Source organism: Tamandua tetradactyla, chromosome X (assembly GCF_023851605.1).
Source record: "Tamandua tetradactyla isolate mTamTet1 chromosome X, mTamTet1.pri, whole genome shotgun sequence".
Lineage (NCBI taxonomy): Eukaryota > Metazoa > Chordata > Mammalia > Pilosa > Myrmecophagidae > Tamandua > Tamandua tetradactyla.
Window position 1 is genome coordinate 53,502,400 of NC_135353.1, and position 11,946 is coordinate 53,514,345.

The 11,946-nt window shown below is 34.0% G+C and overlaps 1 non-coding gene across 1 annotated transcript; it reads right to left on the reverse strand.

Moving 5' to 3' along the window:
• Window positions 1–6,934: 6,934 nt before the first annotated feature.
• Window positions 6,935–7,098, reverse strand: LOC143672416 (U1 spliceosomal RNA). The gene has a single exon (XR_013169864.1). It is a non-coding gene; the product is annotated as a U1 spliceosomal RNA (small nuclear RNA).
• Between the last annotated feature and the right edge of the window lie 4,848 nt (window positions 7,099–11,946).

Below are 11,946 nucleotides of genomic sequence, written 5' to 3' on the forward strand. Positions count from 1 at the left end.
CTTAAATGGGTGAGGGTGGCAAGATCACATTGTAGAAGAGCATGTGGAATGGAAGATACCATTGTAGACGTATTTGAAAATTATAATCTGCCACATCAATCTTGTTTCATCTATACCCTCAACCATACCCTCCCATCCCTCATGGAATATTCTGAAGTAAATCCCAGACGTCCCATTTTCATCTGCAACAATTTTTGCGTGTACAATCTCATTCACTCCTCATCCCACTCTTATGAGATTAAGTTTCTCTATTGGCATTTTACAAATGAAGAAACTGAAACCAAGAGAAGTTTATCACTTGACCAAAATCACTAAACTGGTAGGTGGTTCAGGCAAAACTTGAACTTAATAAGTTTTATTAGAGTGTCTATGCCCTGTTCATATTGCTATTTTATAACAGGGAGACCCTGAGGGATTTCAAACAGGAAATATTAGGATTAGCTTAGCTTTTTGAAAAGAGCTTCCTGGTAGTAATGTAGAAGATAAATGGGATGAGATTAGAGTGGAGACAGAGAAACCGTAGTTAAGTGGCTACGGTTCATCTAGGCCAGTGATTCCAAAACTTTAACGTGCATATGAATCACCTGATGAACTTGTTAAAATGCAGATGCTAATTTGGTAGGTCAGACAGAAAAGGCCACATATTGTATGATGACATTATATGAAATGTCTAAAATAGAAAAAGCCATAAAGAATGAAAGTAGGTTAGTGGTTGCCTAGGCTAGGGAAAGGGGCATTGGGAAATGACCCATAATGATTATGGAGTTTCTTTGGGGGGTGAATAAAATATTCTGGAATTAGAAAGTGGTCATAATTGCACAACTTCATGAATATATAATTGCGTGCTTTAATATTGTAAATTATATGGAATGAATATGGAATCAATAAAGCTATTTTTAGAGGAAGGATAATTTATATTTCCCAGACTTTTGTTTTGGGCAACTATCAAATGATGATATGGTGAAATTAATATATATATTTATATATCTTAAAAATAGAATTATTTGCTTTAAAAAAAGAGCCAGTTGGTGCTAACTCCAATACAACACTGCCTGGAGACCTTGTCCATTCACTAAGGGAATGGACAACAAAGGTCAGGAAGATTCCACAACTTATGCCTTATAATACTTATATGCCACCTCTGAGGCAATGAGTAAAGAAATGACCAGTAACATGAAAGGAAAGGGGCAAACCCCTGGAGGGCAAAAATAAAATAAAATTTCAAGTATATTATCCAATCACCTTGCTTCTACCTCTCTACCTTCCTACTTACATTCATTGAGTACTTCTTTATGTGCCAGACACTGTACTAACAATTCACTATCTTTAACTCTTACAGCAGTTTTATAGCTGGGGAAAATGAGATCTGGAAGTAATTCAAACAAGGTCGTGCACAGCCAAGAAGTGGAAGAGATGGGATTTAAACTTCAGCCTACTACAGCCTGTGCTCTTCCATTCAAATGGAAGCCATGGAAGTGGTACATAGCCATGTTCCCTGTTCCCTGGGTATCCTCAGGTCATGGTGAGACCTCAACAGAGAGTATGACTGCTTGTCAAAGACTTTAGTCCTCATCCAGAGCTTGTGGCCTTGGAGCCTTCCGAGGAAGTATGGGACTGTGGGGTTGCTTAGCTGTAAGAAATGGTAAGGCAAAGACAGTGGAATTTGCTCTGATCTGAGGCTTCCTTTGGCAACTTTCTTAGAAGAAAATTCAAAGGAGAATTTAAATACTTTGAATGTAGAGAACTGAGAAATGCACTGTTGCCAGAAGCCTAAAGAGCTACTAACCAGATGAAGAAATTGAAGCTTATAGAGAGGAATTGACAAGCCCAAGATCACACAGCTGGTTTACTCAAGAACCATGAAAGGACAAGGAAGTATCTGGAAGATTTACTGATATTCAACTACTCCATTTCCTAGTCTTTCTTTTCTTCTGTTTCTCTCTCTCAGTTCTCTAATATGCATATGCTTTCAGAGGAAGGGCTCTAATTAATTTATTAATGCCAAGGTATAATCAGGTCTAATACACCTTTTAAAAACCCTTTATTATAGAAATCTTTAATGTATTGTTCACTTATAATTATTATTTATCTATATATGATTATATTATGTGAATATGTTTTACTTATTCATTGCTGATTTTTTTTAAAAGACTTATGGTAATGTATATGCAACAAAAAATTTCCAATTTTAAGTACTTTCATGTGTAACATTCCATTATATTAATCACATTTATAATATTGTGCTAATATGACAACCGTCCATTATCAAAACTTTCCAAACACAAACTCTATACCTCACTATTTGCCCACCCTCCAGCACCTGGTGACCTCAAATCTACTTTATGTCTCTGTGAATTTGCTTATTTCTTATTGACTCATATTAGTGAAATCATACACTATTTTTCCTTTTGTGTCTGGTTCATTTCACTTCATGTGATGTCTTCAAGATTCTTCCATGTATTAGAACTTCATTCCTTCTTATGGCTGTATAGTAATAAATTGTATGGATATACCAATATATATGATAAATATACCAACACATAAAATAATATTCCATTGTATGAATATTTTGTTTACCCATTCATCTGTTGATGGACAGTGGATTGAGTCCACATTTGGGCTATTGTGAATAATGCCACCATGAATATTGAAGTGCCAATATATGTTTGAGTACGTTTTTAATAATTTTAAGTATATACATAGATGTGAAATTGCTGGGTCATGTGATAATTCCATGTTTACCTTTTGGAGGAACTGCCAAACTGTTCCTACAGTGGTTGAATCATTTACATTCCCACCAGCAATGTACGATGGTTCCCATTTCTCTGCATCCTTGCCAACAATTCCTATTTTTCATTATTAAATAATAACTATCTTAGTGAGTGCAAAGTGGCATCTCATTATGATATTGATTTGCGTTTTCTTAATACCTCATGAAGTTGAGCATATTTTCATGGGTATATTGGCTATTTGTATATCTTTTTTTTGAGAAATGTCTATTTAAGTTCTTCGTCTATTTTAAAATTGAATTGTCTTTTTGTTGTGGTGTTTTAAGAGTTCTTTATATATTGTGGATATTAAACATCTGGATATATAATTTGAAAATAATTTCTTCCATTCTATAGGTTTTTCACTTCCCTAATAACATTCTCTGATGCCCCAAAAGTTTTAATTTTGTTAAAGTCTATGTGTTTTCTTTTGTTGTGCATGCTTTTGCTGTCATATCTAACAATTCATTGCCTAACAAAGGCTCTGAAGATTTTCCCCTGTGTTTTTCTAAGAATTTTATGATTTTAGGTCTTGTATTTATGTCATTGAACCATTTTGAGTTATTTTTTCATATAGTCTAAGATAGGGCTCTGCTTTTCTTCTTTTGCCTGTGGATATCCAGTTTTCCCAGCTACCATTTAACAGACTGTTTTCCCCTTTGAGTGGACTTGGCACCCTTGCCGAAAAACAGTTGATCATAGATGTGTGGGTTTATTTCTGAAGTCTCAATTATATTCCACTGGTCTATTTGTATGTCCTTATGCCAGTACCACACTTTTATACTGTAGCTTTGTAGTAGGTTTAGAAATCAGCAAGTGTGAGTCCTCCTTTTTCAAGATGATTTTGGCTATTCAGGACACTGCCATTCCATATGAATTTGATGACTGGCTTTTCCATTTCATTAAAAATGTTGCTGGGATTTTGATTATGGTCGCATTGAATCTGTAAATTATTTTGGGTAGTATTGACATTTTAATAATACTAAGAATATCAATCCATGTACACATGATGTCTTGTTATTTCTTTTGGTATTCTTTAATTTATTTCCACAATGATTTCTAGTTTACACTGTACAAGACTTTCACCTCTTTTGTAAAATATATTCCTAGATAGTTTATTCATTAGATGCAATTTTAGATGGAATTATTTTCTTGTTGTTATTGTTTTCTTGATTTCCTTTTGGATTTTTCATTGCTGATGTATAGATACATAACTGATTTTTGCAAGTTGATCTATCCTGCAACTTTGCTGATTTTTAAAAATTAGAATTAGAAGATTTCTGTGGATTCTTTGGGATTTTCTGTATATAAGATCACGTAATCTGCAAATAGAGATCATTTGACTTCAACCAGTTTGCCACATGCATCAGGACTTCATTCCTTCTTACAGCTGAATATATTCCATCTTATGCATATATCACATTTTGTTTATCCATACATTGGTTGATGGACACTTTGGTTGTGTCCATCTTTCGACATTGTGGAAAATGCCACTATGAATATAGGTGTCCAAATGTCTGTTCGAGTCCCTGCTTTCAGTTCTGGGTATATACCTAAGAGTGGGATTGCCAGATCACATGGCAATTCTATACTTAGCTTCCTGAGGAATCGCCAAACTGTCTTCCACAGCAGCTGCACCATTTTAAATTTCTACCTACAGTGATAGAGTGTTTCTGTTTCTCCATATTCTCTCCAACACTTGTAGCTTTTTTTTTTAAATAGTGGCCATTCAAGTAAGTGTGAAATGATATCTCAATGTGGTTTTGATTTGCATTTCCCTAAGACTTAGTGATGTTGAACATCTTTTCATGCGCTTTACAGCCATTTGTATTTCCTCTTTGGATAAATGTCTATTTGAGACATTCGTCCATTTTTAAATTGGGTTGTTTGTCTTTTTATTGTTCAGTTGTAGGATTTCTTTACATATTCTGTATATTAAACCCTATCTGATATGTCGTTTTCCAATATTTTCTCCCATTGAGTTGGTCACCTTTTCAGTTTCTTGACAAAGCCCTTTGAAGTACAAAAGTTTTTAATTTTCAAGAAGTACCATTTACACATGTTTTCTTTTATTGCTTATGCTTTGGGTGTAAAGTCTAAGAAAACATTGCTTACCATAAGATCTTGAGGATGCTTCCCTATGTTTTCTTCTGGAAGTTTGTGGTCCCAGTTCTTATATTTGGACCTTTGATCCATTTTGAATTAATTTTTGATAAAATATGAGATAGGGGTCCTTTTTCATTCTTTTGCATATGGATATCCAGTTCTCCCAGAACCATTTTTTAAAGAGACTACTCTTTCCCAGTTGAGTGAACTTGGTAGCCTCTCCAAATATCAATTGGCCATAGATGTGAGGGTCTATTTCTGATTCTCAATTTGATTTCATTAGTGAGTATATATATATCTCTATCCAGTACCATGCTGTCTTTTCACTACCATACTTTGTAATGTGCTTTAAAGTTGGGGAATGTGAGTCCTCCAACTTCATTCTTCTTTTTCAAAATGTTTTTGGCTATTTGGGGTTCCTTACAATGCCAAACAAATTTGATAATTGACTTTTACATTTCCGCAGAGTAGACAGTTGGAATTTTGATTGGTATTGCATTGAACCTATAGATCAATTGGGGTAGAATTGACATATTAATGACATGTAGCATTTCAATCCATAAACATGGAATATCTTTCCATTTATTCAGATCTGCTTTGATTTCTTTTAGCAATGCTTATACTTTTCTGTGTTCAAGTCTTCACATCCTTCACTTGGTTTATTACCAGATATTTGATTCTTTTAGTTGCAAATGTAAATGACATTTCTTTCTTGATTACCTCCTAGAATAGCTCATTACAGTATATAGAAACATCATTGATTTTTAAAAACATTTTTATTGTGAAATATATATGCAAAAAGTGATAAATTTCAAAGTATATTTTAACAAGTAGTTATAGAACAAATTTCAAAGTATGGTATTGGTGCCAGTTGTTCAATTTCAGATATTTCCTTCTAGCTCCCCTAATACATTGGAGAGTAAACAGAAATATCAACATAATGATTCAATAGTCATACTCATTCGTTAAATACTATCTTCTCTGTTATACTCCTTCTCATATTATCCTTCTCCCATTCTTTGGGGTAATTGGGCAATGAGCATTTTAACTTCTTCATGTTGAAAAAGGGTGTTGACATTATGGGGTAGCAGGACGCAACTGGTTGATGGTCTTGGAGAGATTGGTACCTCTGGGTTTCAGGGCCTGGCCTTAGCATCATGGGATTGACAATGCTTTCTTGACCAAAATGGGAAAATATAATTGATTTTTGCATGTTGATCTTGTATCCTGCCACTTTGCTGAACTCCTTTATTAGTTCAAGTCACTTTGTTGTTTTTTTCAGGATTTTCTAAATATAGGATCATGTTATCTGCAAATAGTGACAGTTTCAGTTCTTTCTAAATTGGATACATTTTCTTTCTTACTTTTTCTTTTTCCTTTTTTTTTTTTTTGGTACCTAATTCCTCTAACTAGAATTTCTAGGAAAATACTGAATAGCAGTGGTAACCGCGGGCATCCTCTATTTGTTCCAAATCTTAGAGGGAAAGCTTTCAGTCTCTCCCTATTGAATATGATGTTAGCTGTGGGTTTGCCTTTTATTATGTTGTGGAAATTTCCTATGATTCCTACTTTTAGAAATATTGTTATCATGAAAGGATGTTGAATTTTGTCAAATGTCTTTTCTGCATGTGGATTTTCCCTTTTAATTTGTTAATGTGGTATATTACATTAATTGATTTTCTTGTGTTGAACCACCCTTGTAATACCTTGTAATACCTTGAATAAAACCTACTTAGTCATGATTATAATTCTTTTAATATACTGTTCATTTGCAAGTATTTTCTTGAGGATTTTGCATTTATATTCATTAGAGAAACTGATCTGAAGTTTTTGTTTCTTGTAGTATCTTTATCCAGCTTTGGTATTAGGGTAGTATTGGCTACATAGAATGAATTAGGTAGTGTTCCCTACTGTTCACTTTTTTAGAAGAGTTTGAGCAGGAATGGTGTGAATCCTTCTTGGAATGTTTAGTAAAATTCACCCGTGAAACCATCTGGTCCTGGTTTTTTTTTTGTTGGAAGTTTTTTTTAAATATTTTAAAAAATTTTTTTTATTTACATCAGGGAAGAGCATGAACGCAGTATCCCACTACCACAAATTATGCAGTCGAGTTTCCCACATTTGGGGAAATCGCAGGGGTCAGCACATCCGGAGTGCAATGGATAAGCCTCACCCTGGGAAAAGTACCTTCATGATCATGGTATCTCCCCTGCCAGGTAAGTATTGTTGGAAGTTTTTTGATGACTGTTTCAATCTCTTTACTTGTGGTTGGTTTACTGAGGTCATCTATTTCTTCTTGAGTCAATGTAGGTTGTTCATGATTTTCTAGGAAGCTTTCCATTTCATCTAAACTGTCTAGTTTGTTGGCATACGGTTGTTCATAATAATCTCTTATGATCTTATCTCTTTGGGGTCAATGGTAATGCCCCCCTCTGATGTCTGATTTTATTTGCAGCTTCTTTGTTTTTGTCTTTGTCAGGCCAGATAAGTGTTTGTCAACTTTATTGATCTTCTCAAAGAACACAACTTTTGATTTTATTGGTACTCCCTTTTTTTTTAATTCTCCATTTCATTACTTTCTGTTTTATTATCTGTTATTTCTTTCCTTCTGCTTGCTTTGGAATTAGTTTGCTGTTCTTTCTTCAGTTGTTCGATTAGATCGTTGGTTTTAACTCATTCTTCCTTTTCAATGTAGGTGTTTACGGCTATAAATTTTCCTCTCAGTATTACCTTGACTACATCCCATAACTTTTGATATGCTGTGATTGTGTTTTGTTTGTCTTGAGATATTTACTGATTTCTCTTGCAATTTCTTCTTTGCCCTATTGATTGTTTAAGAGTGTGTTGTTTAACCTCCATATGTTTTTAAATTTTCCATTTCTCTCCTGTTATTAGTTTCCACCTCCATTTTATTATGATTAGAGAATTAGAGAATCTCTGAAGAATTTCAATCTTTAAAAATGTATTGGAATAAAACATATTGAAACTTCTTTAGTGACACAACCTGTGGTCTATCCTGGAAAATGGTCCATGAGCACTTGAGAAGAATATATATACTGCTCTTTTGGGGTGCAATGTTCTATATATATCTGTGAAGTCTAATTCATTAATCATATTATTCAAGTTCTGCGTTTCCTTGTTGATCTCCTGTCTAGATATTCTGTTTATTGTGGAGAGTCGTGTATTGAAATTTTCACCTATGATTGTAGAGACATCTATTTCTCCCTTCAGTTTTGCCAGAGTTTGCCTCATGTCTTTTGGGGCACCATGGCTAGGTGCATAAATACTTATGATTGGTACTTCTTCTTGAAAGTTTGCCCCTTTTATTAATATATAATGTCCTTCGTCTCTTATAACAGTTTTGCACTTAAGTCTATTTTGTCCTATATTAGTTTAGCTACTCCACCTCTTTTCTGGGTACTATTTGTGTGGAAGATCCTTTCCCATACTTTCACTTTCCACCTATTTGTGCCTTTGGGACTAAGGTAAGTCTCATGTGGACAGAATATAATTAGATTATACTTTTTAAAATCCATTTTGCCAGTCTTTGTCTTTTGATTGGGTGGTTTAATCCATTAACTATCAATGATATTACTGGGAAGTAAATTAAACAAAGTATTGTGAAGTACTTTAGCCATTTCATCATTTGTTTTTTATATGTCATATCTTATCTTTTTTTTTTTTTTTTTTTTTTAAAGGAAAGACAGAGAGAAGGAAGGAAGGATAGAAGGAAGGAAGGAAGGAAGAAAGGGAAACATTTCCAAACATTTTCTTGCTTTATTGTATTTTGTTTTTCCGTTTTTGTTACATGGGCTGGGGCCGGGAATCGAACCGAGGTCCTCCGGCATAGCAGGCAAGCACTTTGCCCGCTGAGCCACCGCGGCCCACCCTGTCATATCTTATCTTTGCCTCTGTTTGTATCCTTTTAGTTACTCTTACTACATTTCTACACTCTATTCTAAGCTTCTCTGTCCTTTCTTTTCCTTTTAGCCTGCAGAACTCCTTTTAGTGTTTCTTGTATGGCAGTTCCCTTGTTGACAATCTCTCATTTTCTGTTTATGTGTGAATATTTTAAATTCTCCTTCATTTTTGAAGGACGATTTTGCCAGTTAAAAAATTCTGGTAGTTTTTCTCCTTCAATACCTTAAATATATTATTCCTGACTTCTCACCTCCATGGTTTCTGATAAGAAATTCACACTTACTTTTACTGAGTTTCCCTTGTATGTGACAAATTGCTTTTCTATCTTTTTTTTTTTTTTTTACATGGGCAGGCAAGCATTCTTACCTGCTGAGCCACCGTGGCCCACCCCGACAAATTGCTTTTCTCTTGCTGTTTCCAGGATTCTTTTTATCTTTGGCATTTGACATTCTGATTAATGTTTATTGGAATAGGATAATTAGGATTTATTCTGTTTGGAGTATGTTTTGTTTCTTGGAAATGTACATTTATATGTCTCATAAGAGCTGGGAAATTTGCAGCCATTATTTCCTCATATATTCTTACCAGTAGCCCTAAGGAAGTACTATGTCTTTAAACCTCCACAGTCTCCTCCCCTGTTATGGACAGGGTTTAAACCATGGCCACTGGCCTTTCTTATCTGGGGCTGGCGGAAACACCAATTCAGAGAAGGGACCCAGCAAACTGAATTCACTGATCGAAAGCTCTGATCAGTTCTCAGTTGTGCCCTGCCCTGTCCTTGGGAAAAAAGACTTCAAGTCCTTCTCCACCCATAGCAGCCAGCCAGGAACTGGACCCTGAGGTCTAGTTTTTCCTTCAGTTCTTCTACTATTTTCTTCATATATAATGAGGTGCATATTTTATAATTTTTATATCTTCTTGTTGTATTAACCTTTTTATTGGTAAATGCTATTCTTCTTTGCCTCTTATAATAGTTTTTGACTTAAGATCTCTTTGGTTTAAAGAGTCTTTAAATTTTTTGAGGTTATTATTTGCATGGAATAATTTCCCATAACTTTACCATCAATCTGCTTGTGCTTTGGTTGCATCTCTTGTAAACAGTGTAAAGTTAGGTCATGCTACTTTTTAAAAATCCATTCTACCAATCTCCATCTTTTGATTGGACTATTTAATCCATTTACCTTGAAACTAATATTGAAATACATAACTATTCTGTCATTTTGCTATTTGATTTTGTAAGTCTTAACCATTTTTGTCCCTCATTTCTTTTTTTTGTTTGTTTGTTTGTTCATATCTTTTTTTTTTAGTTTAAAAGTAAGTTTATTGTGATCCTGTTATAATTTTTCTTTTTTTTCTTTTTTCTTTTTTTATTAACGGAAAGAAAAAAAAAAGAAATTAACACAACATTTAGAAATCATACCGTTCTACATATGCACTCAGTAATTCTTAACATCATCACATAGATGCATGATCATCATTTCTTAGTACATTTGCATCGGTTTAGAGGAACTAGCAACACAACAGAAAAAGATATAAAATGTTAATATAAAGAAAAGAAATAAAAGTAGTAATAATAGTAAAAAACAACAACAACAAACAAACAAACAAACCTAATTGTAAAGTAATCATGTTAAAACACTGAATGAAGCTGCATCTGAGCTAGAGTTTTTTTTTTTTGTTTGTTTGCTTGTCCCTCATTTCTTCCATTACTGCCTACTTTTGTTTACTTGATCATTTGCAGTGAACCATTAAGAATCCTTTTGATTTCACTTTTGTGTGTATTTGTGACTTTTGGTAAATTTGGGAAGTTTCCAGCTATTATTTCTTCTATTATTCTTTCTGCTCTTTTCTCTCTTTCCATTCTTTCCTTTCTGGGACTCCCATAATGCATGTGTGCTTTCTAGTGTCCCACAGTTGTCTTAGGCTCTGTTTCATTCAGCTCAGACTGGATGATTTCAAAAGTCCTATTTTCAAGTTTACTGATTCTTTTTTTTTTAACTTAAAAAATAAATTTATTTCAGGTTGTATTTTAAGTTTTATTTCTCTAAATTGAGAGCACTCATTAAATCCATGTGCCCACAGGTAAGTTTACTAAGTTACATACATAAGAAAAACCCCCTCCAAATCCTGAGTGCACTTTATTTATTTATTTTTCACATGGGCAGGCACCGGGAAACAACCTGGGTCTCCCGCATGGCAGGTGAGAAAGCAGGCGAGAACTCTGCCACTGAGCCGCCATTGCCGGTCCCTGAGTGCACTTTAAAATCTACTTTTAGAATGTCAGTCCCTCATATCTAAGGTCTATTGATTTTTTGTTAAACAATTTTTTTTATTGTATACATTTTTTATTTAAAATTTTTTTAACAAATCCCAGATCAGTGTTTCTTAAAATGCTAAAATACTACCATTTTCACTATATCTAAATTAAGTATGTGTGTGTGCATGTGTGTGGTCCCTTCAGAATACAGCAATGCATTTAGATGGGAGTTGAATAAATAAGATATGTTGAGGATGAAAGAAGGGGGAAAGTTAAACAATTTTTTATATCCATTCATTTTGTCCTACACATTCCTGTTTCTCATTCTGCAACAATCAGTTACTTTAATTTAGGGGAAAGAATATTGTTTTTTTCCTTAACAAAGACACTTTACATATTTAAATTTAAAAAAAAGATCTTGAAATCAATCATCTTTAAGCCAACATCCTACAAAACACAATTCTTTTTGTTGTTGTTTTGTTTCTTTTATGAGAAAAATGACATATATATAAAAGCAATAAATTTCAAAGCACATCACAACAATTAATTGTAGAACAAACTTTAGAGTTTGGTATGGGTTACAATTTTACAATTTTAGGTTTTTACTTCCAGCTGCTCTAAAATATTGGAGATTAATGGGAAATATCAGTATAATGATTGAGCAATCATATTCGTTTGTTAAAACCTACCTTGTCTGTATAACTCCACCATCACCTTAGATCTTTCTCCCACTCTTTAGGGGTATTTGGGCTATGCCTATTCTAACTTTTTCATGTTGGAAGGGGCTGTCAATAATATGGGGTGGGGGATGGAACTAGTTGATGTTCTGGAGAGGCTGGCCCCTCTGCATTACAGGGCTTATCTGGTCCAGCAACCCTTCTGGAAGTTTTAGGT